Genomic DNA, 16,917 nt, shown 5'->3' on the forward strand with positions numbered 1-16,917 from the left:
AAAATATAGTTGGGTCTATTTGCTAAATATTCTCTTACTAGTTCTATGGGATGTGGTGTGCATAGTGCTTTTCAGACAGACGAGCCCTACACTGAGGAGCAGACAGTCTAAATTGGAAGCTGAGCAATAAGATGCATTTGTCATAAGAAGCAGAAGCAGCTTGTGGAAATCTTCCACTCATGATACACTGCTCTACAGCCAAAATGCTTCTGAAATAAATGTAGTCAAACTTTACTAATTCTGGGTCACTGAGAACAAAAATGATGCTTAACATTGTTGATTGGCTCTAGTTTTCAAGATATGCTATTGGGTCAGTATATACGACCCTAGACTTGGGAATGGCGGAGGATAAGTGAGTTATAAAGGGAAGGGATCTCAATTTAAACCAGAAATGGCTAAAATACATCTTTGACTGGATCTATGAATAAATCTATGACTGGGTTTGGACAGTACTTGCTTTTTAGGCAAAACAATGAATGATGCAATCTGAAGCTGGTATTGCGTCATGCAGGATATGAATTGCATCATGTTATTCCTAGAAGTCATGGATGATGCAATCATAATGAAGCTTACATCACTCTGCTGAACAAATTGCCCTATATCAGCTCTAGAAATCATAGTGTCATGCTCTCTTATTTGTCAGTGTTTGATTTTGCAAAGGGACACATTTCTGTTTAGCCAAAGTGAGCAGAGATGCCTCGTGCTTGTGTGAACAGTGCAGATAACTTCTGCTATGTTTGTGGTGAAGTGACTTTTGCATCACAAAAGCGCAGTATAACCACTATGGTTAAGAAAGCCTATCCCCTTTATTTTGGCTGCAAAATTGGAGATCAGGACAAGAGGTGGGCCCCACACATATGCTGCAACACTTGTGCAACAAATCTTCACCAGTGGTTGAACAGGAAAAGGAAATCTATGCCTTTTGCAGTGCTAATGATTTGGAGAGAGCCAACAGATCATACCAGCAATTGTTACTTCTGCATGGTGCCTCCAGTTGGGAAAGGTGTGTCAAAGAAGAAAAAGTGGACTGTGCATTATCCAAACATTCCATCAGCTATACGCCCAGTACCCCCCGGGGAAGGACTGCCAGTTCCTGATGCACCAGAATCATTCTCACTTGAGTCAGACGAGGAAGAGGATGAAACTTCTGGTCCTGAACCATCAATGTCACAGGACCCACATTTTCTCCCATCCTCCTCCTCTGAACCACACCTCATAACACAAGGTGAACTGAATGACCTTGTCAGGGATTTGGAACTACCCAAGAGTAAGGCAGAGCTGTTGGGCTCCAGACTACAGCAGTGGAATCTCCTGGCAGATGATGTTAGGGTTTCCATGTTCCGTGACCGTCAAAAGGATCTTGTCCCATTCTTCTTCATGGAAGGTGATCTTGTAGCCTGTAAAAACATTGATGGTGTGATGGCAGCCCTCAACATCGTTCACGATCCAGATGAGTGGAGACAGTTCATTGATTCATCGAAGACGAGTCTTAAAGCTGTTTACTGCATAATAGCAATGGTTTGCCATCAATTCCAGTTGGTCATGCAGGCCATATGAAGGAAACCTATGATAACATGAAACAACTTTTGGGGTGCATAAACTATGACCAACATCAGTGGCAGCTTTGTGGTGATTTGAAGGTTGTTGCTCTCTCGCTTGGTCTGCAGACTGGATACACAAAGTACTGCTGTTTTCTCTGTGAATGGGATAGTCGTGCAAGAGATTCCCACTACATCAAGAAAGATTGGCCATTCCGACAGTCATTGGAGCCTGGGAGGAAAAGTGTTCAGCATCCACCACTTGTTGAATCAAGGAAGATTTTGTTACCACCCTTACACATCAAGCTGGGTCTGATGAAGAACTCTGTCAAGGCCATTGACAAAACACAAGCAGCTTTCAAGTACCTCTGTGGAAAATTTCCAAGGTTAAGTAAAGCTAAGATAAAGGAAGGTGTCTTTGTTGGTCCTCAGATTCGTGAACTTCTTCGAGATGATGCATTTGACCATCCACTGCGTGGCAAGGAAAAGATGGCATGGAAAGCTTTCCACTTAGTGGCAATAAATTTTCTCGGAAACAACAAGGCAGACAACTACAGGTTGTTGGTGGAAAACCTCTTCAAGGCATACAAAAGCCTTGGTTGCAACATGTTACTAAAGATACATTTTTTGCACTCTCATCTAGATTTTTTTCCACCAAACTGTGGAGCAGCGAGCGATGAGCACGGCGAGCGATTTCACCAGGACATTGCAACAATGGAGAAATGCTATCAGGGCAAATGGAGCCCATCAATGCTTGCAGACTATTGCTGGACAGTGACAAGAGATGCTCCATTTAATGAATACAAGAGACAAGCCAAGAAGCGCCGAGTAGACACTGAATAGGACTAAACTATGTACATAATAGTTTTTTGCCTTTTGTTTCATAATAAATTTTATTTATATAACCCTTTTGCTGAGTTTTAAAGTGTTACATAAACAGGACAGGTGAAATATTATCATGTAAAGCAACCATAAACACATGAAAAGACCTAGGTTTACAATTTATGATTAAAACTCTACTATCTACACAGTATACATAGACATAAATGTAAAAACTTAACTATCTTAGAAACAGTAGCCAATCAGTTGTTTTAATTGTCATATTTGAATTCAGCACATCAAAATACATAATAAATAGCACATTTTATCTCTGAAGCAGATGACATCTCAAAAATTGTAGACCAGTGATATTTGCTAAAAGTAAAAGGGACTTGGTCACTGGGATAGATGAACTGGTTCAAACTGAAACAAGAACTGAATAGGGCCTTTGTGCCCAAAAGCCTAACAGAACCCAAACCTGATGATCTGAAAGAACTGAAAGTTTGCTCCTTGTTCTAAATACTTGCCTACTTCTGCATTTTCTGGTTTCAGGCAGAAGAAATGAAGTACCATATCACTGGTATTACAGGTTTCTTGTGGTATTTTTAGCCTAACTGAAACTGGGATGGAGAACCTCATGAGAACCACATTCCAATAGACTTCCAGACCAAAGACGGAAGCTTAAGCTTTGGGTGTCTATCTAAAATAAGTTTAGGAGGCTTGCCCATGACTAATCAGTCTCAGATCAGAGCCATAGAAACAAAAATAACAAGTCATTGAGTGGGTGGACAGGATAATATTAGACTGCAAGCCATTTTAAGAGAAAAAGGTCATCTGGTCCAATACTGCTTTATAATCCCTTCCTACCATATTCCTCAATCAATCAATCTTTTTTCCAGAAGCAAATCCAAGTGTCTTTCTTTAATTTAACCTAAGCTTATTTTGCTTCAGTTGCTTTCTCTGGTAGAGTATTCTGCATGACCATTACTCTTTGCAAAAAATAGTTCTGTGACTGCGTTAACTTATTGACTTCTGTTCCCAGTGAAATCAATAGGAGTTTTGCCATTGACTTCAAAAGGGGCAGGACTTCATCACAGATTTTGAATTTTTACCAAGGTTAAATGTGTCCAAGATAAAGTATTTAATAGACTCAGAGTTCGACCAGAGGGGAACATTAGATCATCTAGTCTGACCTCCTGTATATTGCAGGCTATGACATTTCACCCAGTTACCCCTATAGTCAAATACAATAATTTGTGGTTTGAGTAAAGCATAAATTCGCGTTGGGTTAAATCATGTCTTACAGAAGTGCATCCAGTTCTGATCTGAAGACTCCAAGAAATGGAGAATATGCTATTTACCTTGGTAGTTGGTTCCAATGGTTAATCACCCTCACTGTTTACAAATTGGTGCCTTATTTCTCATTTGAATTTGTGTGGCTTCAGTTTCCAGTCCTTGGTTCTTGCTGTGCCTTTCTCAGTTAGATTAAAGGGCCCTTTGGTATCTGTTATGTTCCCTCCATGAAGGTGCTTAGACACTAATCAAGTCATCCTCACTGCTCCAGTCTATATATCCAAGGATAACATTAGCCCTTTTTGCCACAGCATCACACTAAGGGTATGTCTACACTACGGGATTAATCCGAATTTAGATAATTCGGATTTGAGATACAGGTTGTATAAAGTCGAAATGAGTGCGGCCACACTAGCACAGTAATTCGGTGGTGTGCGTCCAAGTACCGGGGCTAGCGTCGATTTCTGCACCGTTGCACTGTGGGTAGCAAATCCATAGCTATCCCATAGTTCCCGCAGTCTCCCGCGCCCATTGGGATTGTGGGTTAAGATCCCAGTGCCTGATGGGACAAAAAACATCGTCGCAGGTGGTTCTGGGTACAGTCTCACTTCCTCCCTCCCTCCCTCCCTCCCTGCATGAAAGCAACGGACGGAAGACAACCATTTTCGCGCCTTTTTTCTTGGGTGGGTGAACACTGCAGACTCCATACCACGGCAAGCATGGAGCCCGCTGAGGTCAAGACAGCACTCATGAATATTGCAAACACCTCGCGCGTTCTCGTGGAGTTTATGCTCAGCCAGGACCAGAAAAACGAGGAGAGGAGGCAGCGGCGGCGGCAGCATGATGAGGACATGGACACAGACACGGATACAGAATTCAGTGAAACCACAGGCCCCGGTGCTTTGGAGATCATGTTGTTAATGGGGCAGATTCTATCCATGGAACGCCGATTCTGGGCCCGGGAAACAAGCACAGACTGGTGGGACCGCATAGTGTTGCAGGTCTGGGACGATTCCCAGTGGCTGCGGAACTTTCGCATGCGTAAGGGCACTTTCATGGAACTTTGTGACTTGCTGTCCCCTGCCCTGAAACGCCAGAATACCAAGATGAGAGCAGCCCTCACAGTTGAGAAGCGCGTGGCGATAGCCCTGTGGAAGCTTGCAACGCCAGACAGCTACCGGTCAGTCGGGAATCAATTTGGAGTGGGCAAATCTACTGTGGGGGCTGCTGTGATGCAAGTAGCCAAAGCAATCACTCAGGTGCTGCTACGAAAGTTAGTGACTCTGGGAAATGTGCAGGCTATAGTGGATGGTTTTGCTGCAATGGGATTCCCTAACTGTGGTGGGGCAATAGACGGAACCCATATCCCTATCTTGGCACCGGAGCACCAAGCCACCGAGTACATAAACCGCAAGGGGTACTTTTCAATGGTGCTGCAAGCACTTGTGGATCACAAGGGACGTTTCACCAACATCAACGCGGGCTGGGCGGGAAGGGTTCATGACGCTCGCGTCTTCAGGAACACTACTCTGTTTAAAGGGCTGCAGCAAGGGACTTACTTTCCGGACCAGAAAATAACCGTTGGGGATGTTGAAATGCCCATAGTTATTCTTGGGGACCCAGCCTACCCCTTAATGCCATGGCTCATGAAGCCATACACAGGCAGCCTGGACAGGAGTCAGGAGCTGTTTAACTACAGGCTAAGCAAGTGCAGAATGGTGGTAGAATGTGCATTTGGCCGTTTAAAAGGCCGCTGGCGTTCATTATTGACTCGCTCTGACCTCAGCCAAAGAAATCTCCCCATTGTTATTTCTGCTTGCTGTGTGCTCCACAATCTCTGTGAAAGTAAGGGGGAGACCTTTATGGCGGGGTGGGAGGCTGAGGCAAATCGCCTGGCTGCTGATTACGCGCAGCCAGACACCAGGGCGATTAGAAGATCACACCATGAAGCGCTGTGCATCAGAGAAGCTTTGAAAACCAGTTTCATGGCTGGCCAGGCTACCGTGTGAAATATCTGTTTGTTTCTCCTTCATGAATACCCTCCCCCTTTACTGACTGATTTTCTGTAAGGAACCCACCCTGCCCCTTCCCCCAGCTTTCTTTCAAACCAAATAAAGTCACTATCATTTAAAAATCATTTATTCTTTATTAATAGATTAGAAAAAGAGGGAGGGAACCCGGGTGGTATTTGGGAGGAGGATTGCTGGGAAGGAAAAAGCCACAAAGAAAAGGTTAAAAAAATGACAGCCTTTTGCTTGGGCTGTCTACTGGGGTGGAATGGGAAGGTGTACGGAGCCTCCCCCCCCCGCGTTCTTACACGTCTGGGTGAGGAGGATACGGAACATGGGGAGGGGGGAGGGTGGAACAGGGGCTGAAGCGGCAGTCTGTTTTCCAGCAGCCGTTCCTGAACCTCCACCAGACGCCGGAGCAGCCCCAGCGTTGCATCCTTCATCCTCTGGTCTTCCTGCCGCCATCTCTCATCTCGATCGTCTCTCCTCTCCTCACGTTGGTCCCTCCTCTCCTCACGTTGGTCCCTCCTCTCCTCACGTTCACTGACTTCTTTCCTATACTTTGAAACTGTTTCCTTCCACTCATTCAGATGAGCTCTGTCACTCCTGCTGGATTGCATAATTTCAGAAAACATGTCCTCCCGCGTCTTCTTCTTACGACGCCTTATCTGTGATAACCTTCGGGATGGAGGAGGGAGGCTTGAGGAATTTGCAGCTGCTGTAGGGAGGGGAAAAAAGAGAGAATTGTTTTAAAAGCTACATTTTGCAGAACAATGCTTATACTCTTTCACGGTGACCAACACTGTTCACATTACATAGCACATGTGATTTCTGTGCAAGGTCGCATTTTGCCTCTTAATGCTGAGTGCCTGTGGCTTTGCTGCTAGAGATCAATCACAGGTCTGGGCAACAGAATTCGGCTTGCATGCGGCCATGGTAAGCTTCAGCGCCGTCCGTGCTTTCCAACATACCAAGCATAGCTTGTAGAGTGCTGCAGAAGCCTGGCGGAACCCGGCCAGTCGGGGGGGGGGGGGGGCAGTGTGGTGGTGCTTGTCTGGGCCCCTTCAGGCAAGTAGAGTGCTGCGGTTTTTCTGTTAACATTCAGCAGCACCAGAAAACAAAGTAACCCTGCAGGAAGATCCCTGCAGGCACCAAACTACCCACCCCCCCGCCGCCGACCCCCCCCCCTCGCCATGAATTCTCTGGGATGATCACAGTACCCTCCCCCCACCGCGTGGCTGGTAACAGGGAAGATCCCTGCTAGCCAAACGCGAAAAACTAACTGCAGGGAAGGATTTATTTTCCGCCACAGGCAAACAGCCCAGTAGGAACGGCCACCTCTGTCCCCTTAATTAAGTTCCCGTATTTCAACCAGGTTACCAGGAGTGATATCACTCTCCTGAGGATTACACAACAAGATAAAGAACGGATGTTGCTTGAATGCCAGCAAACACCGGGACCATACGCTGCCAGGCTTTGTCAGGCAATGATACCAGATTACTTGCTGCAAGCATGGCGTGGTCAAGTGTCCTACCATGGAGGAGGGAATAAGGATGCACTGCCCAGAAACCTTCTGGCAAGGCTTTCGGAGTACCTCCAGGAGAGCTTCATGGAGATGTCCCTGGAGGATTTCCGCTCCATCCCCATACACGTTAACAGACTTTTCCAGTAGCTACAGACTTTTCCAGTAGCTGAACTGACCGCGAATGCAAAGTCAGGCAAAGTAATCATTAAAAACTGTTTGCTTTTAAAACAAGTTTTATATTTTAAAAGGTAAACTCACCTGAGGTCCCTTCCATGGGGTCAGAGTCTTGGGTACTGGCTTGGGAGGCTTGGGAGGGTACTTCAGTCAGGGTGATAAAAAGATCCTGGCTGTTGGGGAGAATGGAGTGCTGTGTGCTCTCTGCAAGCTCCTCCTCCTCCTCCTCCTCCTCCTCTACCCCATCGGCAGAATCCTCAGGCGTCGCTGATGAGACTATCCCCGACCCAGAATCCACGAACAAAGGTGGGGTAGTGGTGGCAGCCCCCCCTAGAATTGCATGCAGCTCGGCGTAGTAGCGGCATGTCCGTGGCTCTGACCCGGAGCGACCGTTTGCCTCCTTTGTTTTTTGATAGGCTTGTCTGAGTTCCTTGACCTTCACGCGGCACTGCTCAGAGTCCCTATTGTGGCCTCTCTCCATCATGCCCTTGGAAATTTTTTCAAAAGTTTTTGCATTTCGTCTTTTAGAACGAAGTTCTGCAAGCACTGAATCCTCTCCCCATACAGCGATCAGATCCAGTACCTCCCTCACGGTCCATGCTGGTGCTCTTTTTCGATTATCAGCCTGCATGGTTACCTGTGCTGATGAGGTATCTGTGGTCACCTGTGCTCTCCACGCTGGGCAAACAGGAAATGAAGTTCAAATGTTCGCGGGGCTTTTCCTGTCTACCTGGCCAGTGCATCCGAGTTCGGATTGCTGTCCAGAGCGGTCACAATGATGCACTGTGGGATAGCTCCCGGAGGCCAATACCATCGAATTGCGGCCACACTAACCCTAATTCGAATTGCTAAAATCGATTTTGGCGCTACTCCGCTCGTTGGGGTGGAGTACAGAAATCGATTTAAAGGGCCCTTTACATCGAATTAAATGGCGTCGTTGTGTGGACGGTTACAGGGTTAATTCGAATTAAAGCTGATAAATCCGAATTAAAGTCGTAGTGTAGACCAGGCCAAAGAGCTCATGTTGAGTTGCTTGTGCACTATGACCCCCAACTCCTTTTCAGTCATTGCTTCTAGGATACAGTCCCCCGTTCTTAGGTGTAGCCTGTGTTCCTTGTTCCTAAATGTGCAACTTTGCATTTGGCCATATTAAAATGCATTGTGTTTGAACAGACCCAGCTTACCCAAGCAATCCACATCATTCTATATGGCTGCCCTGTCTTCTTCATTATTTACCACTCCACCAGTCGTCATCCACAAATTTTATCTTCAGTGAGTGTTTACTTCAGGTCGCTGACGAGCATGTTGAATAGCATTGGGCCTAGTAGCGATTCCAGCAGTGACCCACTAGACTTTCCTAAAACTGGAGAAAAGCAAATAATGAGAACTCTTACATTGAAGGCACTTCCGGATAAGAGAGAGAATGAACAGAGGGCCTGGAACTGATCCTGTCGATAACCCACTCCTTTCCTCTTGGAAGATGGCTCTAATTTAAGCCAGTTTTCTATCTGCACCCCATTTTCATTATATTTTCATCTGTTCAGGATGTGGAATCTTGCCTATTCTTTGATGTTCTCAAGTCTCTGACTTGCCTTTGTATATTACATCAGCTTTCCAGATGGCTAATTAACCGCCTGCATCCGTGCGGTTATTTAATCCTCCATGTCCTCTCCTTTAACATAATGTCCAAGCCTTTTCCGTACGAAGTGTAGTGAGCTGTAGCTCCCGAGGTTTGCCTCTGGAAATACAGTACTACAGAGTTGTCAACACTAAACATTTGTGCTATGGACAATTTTCCAAATCAGCCATGGGGCTGCGGTGGGGCCATGAAGCCTCCAGCTGCCAGGGGACTCCTGTACATCTGAGAAGGGTGAAATAGAGAAGAGCCCCGAAGCAAATGCAGACTGCACCACACTGTGCATGCCAGCCATTAGCACCTCCAGCCTGCTGGCTGGTTAGAAAAATTACACCTTTACTAACATGCTTCCCCTGACACAGCCTCGCCCCAATGGCTTCTCTGCCCCTTTCACCCTCCCGTCTCTTCATTCCCGTGGTTTTCTCCCTTGCCCCCGCTGCAGCCCTTCTGCTGTCCTCCTTCCCCAGTGTTTCCCCACATCTTTGTGCTTCAGTCTTTCCTCCCCTCCTCACAGGCCGAGTAGCAAGGGAGCAGCTCCAGCTGCTCCAGGGAGTCTCTGTTGCTGTTGGGGGATAGTTCTTAAAGAGCTGTAATCCCTGTGCCTGCTGGTGCTGCCATTCCCTCCCCCGCGCCTCATGAGCCCACAGCCCCCAAAACTGGCTATGTGTGATTTCCCTTCCCCCTCCCCCCCCCCAACCTTCCTCTCTCTCCCCTCCCACGCCACAAGTGTCATCCAATTGCCACCCTGCTTACTTTCCTCGGTGACCGTCTCTGCTAGTGCAGCCCTGACCCTAGCCAGGAAAGCAAACTGCCCCCTCCCAGTCCAGTGTGCTGACAAGCCTGCCTCACTGGTGAAAGGAGTTGGCAGGTGTCTCCGTCCTCATGCAGTCCCTCAGTGGCTGAGCAGAAACAAACGCTGGGAACATCCTTCTGTATCTGTAGAGAGAATAACCAGATACCCACAGACACCAAAGAGAGCTCAACCTGCAGCTGCCCGTCAATCGCATCTGGGGCTAAGAGTGCATTTCCCCGCTATCCTAGTGCCTGACTGAAGCTCAGCAAGACAGAGGTCATGCTAGTAAGAAGAGGGAAACCCTGTCCCTGTGAAGACTCAGGCTGACACCATTTCATCATCTATCAAAGGCATCTGGGGTCCGTGAGACTCTGGTGACACCAAGGACTCCCGAGAGCTGTTCTCCATCCCGTCTGCAGTTCTGCCAGTCCTCGTGATTCTTTTCTGTGGAGATTAATGGAAGAAGGAGGCACACATCAGGACCCTAGGGGGGCTCTGGGTGATCGCTACTTCCCACCATCCAACACAGATGTAATGAGGTTGAGTAGTGTCCGCAAAAGAGAAACTAAACAACTAATTATTCCATAAGAAAGGTTTTTAATGACTTACAACCATAAAGGCAACACAGACAGAATGTGCCTAGTGACTTTACATGTATTGTAACCATTCCCAGCCAACACAAATTTATATGCCATACTGATACATTAATTAACTATAGTTTACTAATTTTACCCTTCCTATTAACTTGTTTAACAACTTACAAACTTTTACTGGCTTTTTTATGATAAACTGAATGACAACTTATACTGAAGGCAGCCACAGCGACATGCAAAGCAATTATTGTTTACAAACTACTAACTTTACCAGTGCTGTACCCGTTTTCAGCAAGGCACAAAAACATATACAGTTTCTATATATAAACTATTGAGTACTATCATCTCTAAACAACTTAAACAATTTACTAATATAATTAAACTCTAGTATTAATACAGACTTAAGATTAACTAGGTCGAGTACAACCAGATCTTTTCAGTCCAAAAATCTTACCCTGCATTCTTCCAAAGATTCCTTCAGTTGACCGTTTTCCGCATTGGCCAAGTACAGATGGTCGGTGAAGCGCAAGTCCCTTTGGTTCAGGGGGTGCATGTGAGCCTGACAAAGAGTGATCTCCTTTAGGTCAAACCACACACACACACACACACTCTCTTGTGTCTTTGCGCCTTTTTTATATGGTATTTGCTGGCCATGTTTCAAAACAGGTTGACCAATGAAGGTGGCCAAATGTTTCAGTGTGGTATTTGCGGTTGTCTTGATCTTATGAACTGTGCACCTGTGCTCAGCTCATCTCTTCTCTATGCGGCTAATTGTGGTCAAAAATGCTTGAGTTAGCTTAAAGAGGTATTTGGTTGCAGAGCATAGTAACCACAAGTCTGTATCTATCTTTACAAAGTTTCCTTTTCAGTGCATGAAGCTTCCTAGATAGTTTATGCTTATGCTTGCAGGATTCAACTGTACCCGCTTCTTACAACTTCCGGAAGGTTGAGGCCTAACAGTACTTGACAAGACTAATGCACATTAATCACATTTTCCTGAGTGACGGGGTTTTGGCAGAGGCTGGAGCCGGCCCATCCATGACATGAGAAGCTCCAGCCCGCTAGCGAGTGTGAGTGAATGGGGCTGCCTGCCCCATTTTCTGCCTCCTAGGGCAGAATAGACAGAGTAGCTGCAGGCAGAGCTCTCTCCCCCTCCCCATGGCAACCCGAAGCCATTCTCACCAGAGGGGAGGGGGAAGCTAAAGAGCCCAGCAGCTCAGGGCACCCTGCTACCTCTCCCGCTCCTCTCCCATGAGCAACCAGGACTGGATGGGGCCTCTGAGGGGTTAGGGGCTGGAAGAGTAAACTGATGAAAGGTGGAGGCTGGGGGGGGGGGAGGGGTGCTGATCTGATGGGGCGAGGTTAATTGCTGGGCAGGGGACAGACAAATGTAGGGTGAATGCTCCTGCAGCAGGGCCAAAATTGCCTTCCTTAATAGGTTTAGGAGAGTGGGCACCACTAAACAATGCACACACACAATAGAACCCAATTTATCCAACCCGTCATTATCCAGCTTTCCGTATTAACCGAATAAACAGTGCACACAGGTTCAGAAGTGTGTGATCTCTCCTGTGGCCGCTAGACGGTGTGGCAGCTTCATACTTTCCCATTCTCCGAATTATCCAAATTTTTGATTATTTGATCTAGCCCAGTCCCAATTACATCAAATAAAGAGGGTTCTGCTGTTCACCCATACAAACGTGAACCCGCATGCACTGGGGATGGGCAGAGGGAGTTCAAAAGGCAACAGTCTAAAAATCACTATAGACTTTTTTTTTTTTTTTTTTTTTTTTTTTAATCTCTTGATTTTGGGGGGTCTGAGTCAGGATTTTTTCATCTCTTTAGGTTGGCCATACTGTATTGGACAATGACTTACCCACTGGTCACTATGCCTCCTGCCCATGAGTAATGCATCCTTATGCACAGAGATAGGTGAAGGGCTTTCATAGAATCATAGAGTTGGAAGGGACCTTAGGAGGTCATCTAGTCCAACCAGCTCAAAGCAGGACCAATCCCCAGACAGAATTTTACCCCAGTTCCCTAAATGGCCCCCTCAAGGATTGAACTCACAACTCTGGGTTTAGCAGGCCAATGCTCAAACCACTGAGCTATCCCTCTCCCTGGCTTTGGAAATGGTCAGTGAGAAGATCTTTCCAGATACTCTGAACAGAAATCAGGCCTTTTACATAAAGCATGTGATTGGGGGAGGAATCGCTTGGTCCCCCTTTTCCTCTTGCAACAGAAAGGGAACCCAGATGTATATTCCCTTTGGTCTCAGAAACTGGTTCACAATGGTATTATGTGCTTTCAGGGCTATCTTTGCAAGGAAAAAGGCAAGAGACTTTGTGTTTTGTTTTGCTTTTAAAGTCAAAAGCCAAGGTTCTCTGTTCTGGGGACCAAGAGCCGGCTCTCTTAACAAAGAGCTTGTGCCAGCCCCATAAAGCTTAGTTCCATACTTAGATTTTAGAGCTCAAACGCAAGTCTGGCATGATTCAGCTCAGTTAGCTCAGCACCAGGTCCCCTGTGGATAGAGTCAAGCGCTCTGCTCAGGAGAGGCAAAGGGCTGAGCTAGCTCAGGGAATAAATTCCCTAGTGGGCGAGGACAAGGTTTTGTGCTGGGAAACCCAAGACGAAGTGGGCACTGAACAAATTCCTCCTTGTTCCAGGACTCAGTGGGTCCCTCTAGGTTCAGCGTGGTGATTAGGAGAAAGGGAATGTGAGGAAGTGTAGCTGGCCTATGGATAAGCCTGATTAAGAATCCCTAAATCCTTTCGGTCCAAAGGCTCAAGAACAATTCAAGCCTCTTGCATAATGAATGGAAGGAGAGATAACTGCGTTTATCTCCATCCAGCGCCCAGTGCAATCAGCACCTTCGCAAACTGCACTGATTTCTCCCTGCTGCTAACTGCATGCGGCACAGCAGGAAACTAAGCTAGGCTCTTGCCTCTCAAATACACCACTGGGCAAACTGTAACTACAAGAGGCTTTCGCTGTTTGTCCTCGATTTGACTCGACTCTTGAGGCTGACTTCCGCTCTTTTCCAGCGGCGTGCGTCTGACTATGGTGCCAAGGAAGGCGTCCCCCTGTTGCCCAGTACTGCTTGGGGAGGAGTGTGTGAGGATGTCTCCTCTTTCTGTAGCTCCGGAGCAGGGAGCCATGCAGGAGAGGTTGGGGAAGGTTCTAGTGGAAGCTCTGCAGCTTTATAGATAATCAGCATTTTCCTTTATTCTTATTCAGTGTGAGCAGGAAGTGACTCTTTGCCTCGTCCTCTATGGTGCCATGTTATGGGAATGGGAATCGCTCTCTCCTTTGTAGAAGGTTCTTATCACCTGGTACTGAAGCAGTGAACTAAGTTATGGCCAGCCTATATCCTCAGCTGTTGGAGCCAATGGTGAGTGCTAAGTGGTGTCTGATTAATGCTTTGGGTAAAGGCTTGACCTGTGACCCCAAGCGTGAAGTCTGGGAGGGCTGGGGGGAGGGGCCCCAAGGGTGCAATGGGGGGCAGAAGTCAGGATTTGGGAGATGCCCGACCATTTGGTCGGCAGGTGGAGCACTGATGCAAGGTCAGTTGACGGTTTGCTGACAGCATCCCAGAGCAGCTCCCTGGCTGGGCCTCTGTCCTGGCCAGGAGGAGGCACTGGCCTTGCCCCAGCTGACTAGCTTTCTGAGAAGTGATAAAGGATAGATGGCATGCAGGTTTCTGCTGCAGCTGGATGGTGGGCATTTTCCTGGACCTGAAGTCAAAGGGAAAGTACAGGAATAAGACAATGCCAGGCTGCAAAGCAGCACAATATTGCGTAACTGTAAGGTGTTAACCAAAGGTTGGGGGCTAGATTATGAACTGCTTGCAAGGGACACCTTTACCCCAGGTGTTGTGGGTTAGATGCAAACCATGTTAGAGCCAATATACAAAAGAGCTGAGACCTTTCAATATTGACCTGTCTGCATATACATAATAAGGTCTTCAAAACTACATACCTAGTCTATAGTTCAACACCTTCTCACACTGTCTGGAGTGGCTCACAACTAGGAGCGCCTATCTCAGGGCAGACTGTCAGAAAACAAGGACAGACACCCTAAGCTGGTGGTATGTTCTGTAATTAGATTTCACCAAGCCAGTAACAAATGTGAACCCCTGGATCACTATACCAGTCTTATCATGGAGTCACAGACAGTCCCCTTAGCGTCTCCAGTCTATCTTGCCACCCAGAAAAACTGAGCTTTGTGATAAAAGGCTATTTAAACCTAACATAACATCACATCATGTTACTCCTAGTCCCAAGAGACCAGTCACTCACCCAGATTAATTGGTACTCCAGACCTTACGCCAAAGACAACACTGGCAGCCAATTCTATAGTAAACTAACTATAGGTTTATTAGCTAAGAAAAAAGAATGAGTTATTGAAAGGTTAAAGCAGGTAAAATATATCTACAGATAAATCACAGTTTGTAACTCCAAATGGTGGCAGTGATGTAATGGAGTGCCAGTTTCCCAAGAGTCTTTTCCAGGACTGCCCAGAATAATTCTGTGGATCTCAGTCTACTCGTTCAGTTATTCTGCTCTGTTAGAATTCAAATAGTCCAGAGATAAAGGATCTTTCTTTGAATCCATATTTATATCTTCTTCTCCCAGAAGACAAGCTGACGGTCTCTCTACCCATGCTGATTTTTCCTTTAATGACAGCAAGTGAGGAAGGCACTTTTCACCTCCAGCCATATACATAGTGGCCACTTGCTGTGAAATCAGGGCCGGCTCTAGGTTTTTTGTCGCCCCAAGCAAAAAAAATGTTGGCTGCCCCCCCCTCCCCACCCCGGGCCCCTCCCCGGCCCCCCCCGCCCCCCCCCCCCCCCGGGGCTCTTCCCCCCCCCCCCCCCCTTCTGCCCCCCCAGCTTTGGGCTCCCTCATTCCCCCCCCCCACCATTGCCCCCCCACACACACACCTCCTGCCGCCCCAGCCTTGAGCTCTCTCCCACCCCGACCTGCACCCTCCTTCCGCCGCAGCCCTGGGTCACTGGTAACTCGCTCCCAGGGCAGGTCATTCAGCAGGAATTTTGGATGTGCACAGAACACAGACAGGATTGGTTCCCATATGGTTACAGAACTGCAGTAAAGTGGAACAATTTTCAGCTTGTGTGATTGGAGGATATCTGGATGCATATTATAAGACTGTCCTCCATAAATGAAAAAAAGTTGAGTTGCCTTTATTATTCTTTTGTTCCACTCTTTCTTTCTGTGGGGAATTTGCCAATGCAATATCACTGTCTTCCTTTTAAACAAACAAACAAAAGGCAATGGCTGTTGAAAATAGCAATTCCAGTCCTAATAACCACTGGGAAGCATTTCTTGCTCAATTTCATCCTACTTTTTCTACAGCAAGTTACAGTGGATCAGTATATTTGATTTGGGAGAAATGAAGTAACAGCTGCCCAAACTGAGCTTGAGCACTCCTGAATTTTGAGGTGTTCAAATCTGGAAGGCAGGTCCTGGGGGGCGGGGGGGTGAGAGGGCTGTGGCTCTGCGGGGGAACACGGCAGCATATATGCAGCGGTGTGTCTGGCGCTGCATGTAGCCAGACACGCTGGTCTGAGTGGCACGGTAAGGGGGCAGGAGGGTTGGATGGGGCGGAGGTTCGGGGGGGCAGTTGGGGCAGGGAGAAGGGGGGGTTAGATGGGTCAGGGGTTGGGGGGGCAGTCAGGGGACAGGCAGTGGTTGGATAGGCATGGGAGTCCCGGGAGTTTGTCAGGGGACAGGTAGGGGGTGGGGGTCCTGGGAGGAAGTTGGGGGGGGGTCTCAGGACGGGGCAGTTGGGGACAAGGAGAAGGGAGGCTTAGATAGGGGGTGGGATCCTGGGGGGCAGTTAGGGGCAGGGGTCCTGGGAGGGGGGTGATCAGGGGACAGGGAGCAGGAGAGGTTGGATGGGTTGGGGTTTCTGTGGAAGGCAGTCAGAGGGAGTAGATGGGGGCAGGGTGGGGCTACCCTCCCTCCCGCCCCGTGGAGTGTCCTATTTTTTGAATGTTAAAATATGGTATCCCTACTCACAGTGCAGCTCTCCATTCACTGCAGCATGAGGTCTCAGCTACCTCACTCCCTCCCCCTCTTTCCTGTTGGTAGTGGCCAAGGGAATGCTGGGAAATGTAGTTCTTTCCCTGCTCCAGGGCTGGCTCTATAGGCAGGGAGCTAACCAAGGAACTACAGCTCCCAGAGCCCCCTGTTGGATCTCAGCTCTCATGCTGGATCCCTGCCGCCCCTGTAAATGGGCTGCCCCAAGCAGGTGCTTGCTTTGCTGGTGCCTAGAGCCTGTGTGAAATTAGCATTTTCTTCTTTGGCATTTCACAAGATTTCTTTGATGGGTAATTTAGTTGCAAGGGTATTTGCCATGTAAATGTTTGCTATTACATTATGACAGGAATAGATAAGTGAAAACAATATAAGTAACCTTCCATTAGTTTTATGAAGTTTAAATATCCCAAATACTTATACATTTACAGTTGCTTTGATCCAATACACAACTGAATTGACCTGAATACACACTAGC

Source organism: Trachemys scripta, chromosome 8 (genome assembly GCF_013100865.1).
Source record: "Trachemys scripta elegans isolate TJP31775 chromosome 8, CAS_Tse_1.0, whole genome shotgun sequence".
NCBI lineage: Eukaryota > Metazoa > Chordata > Testudines > Emydidae > Trachemys > Trachemys scripta.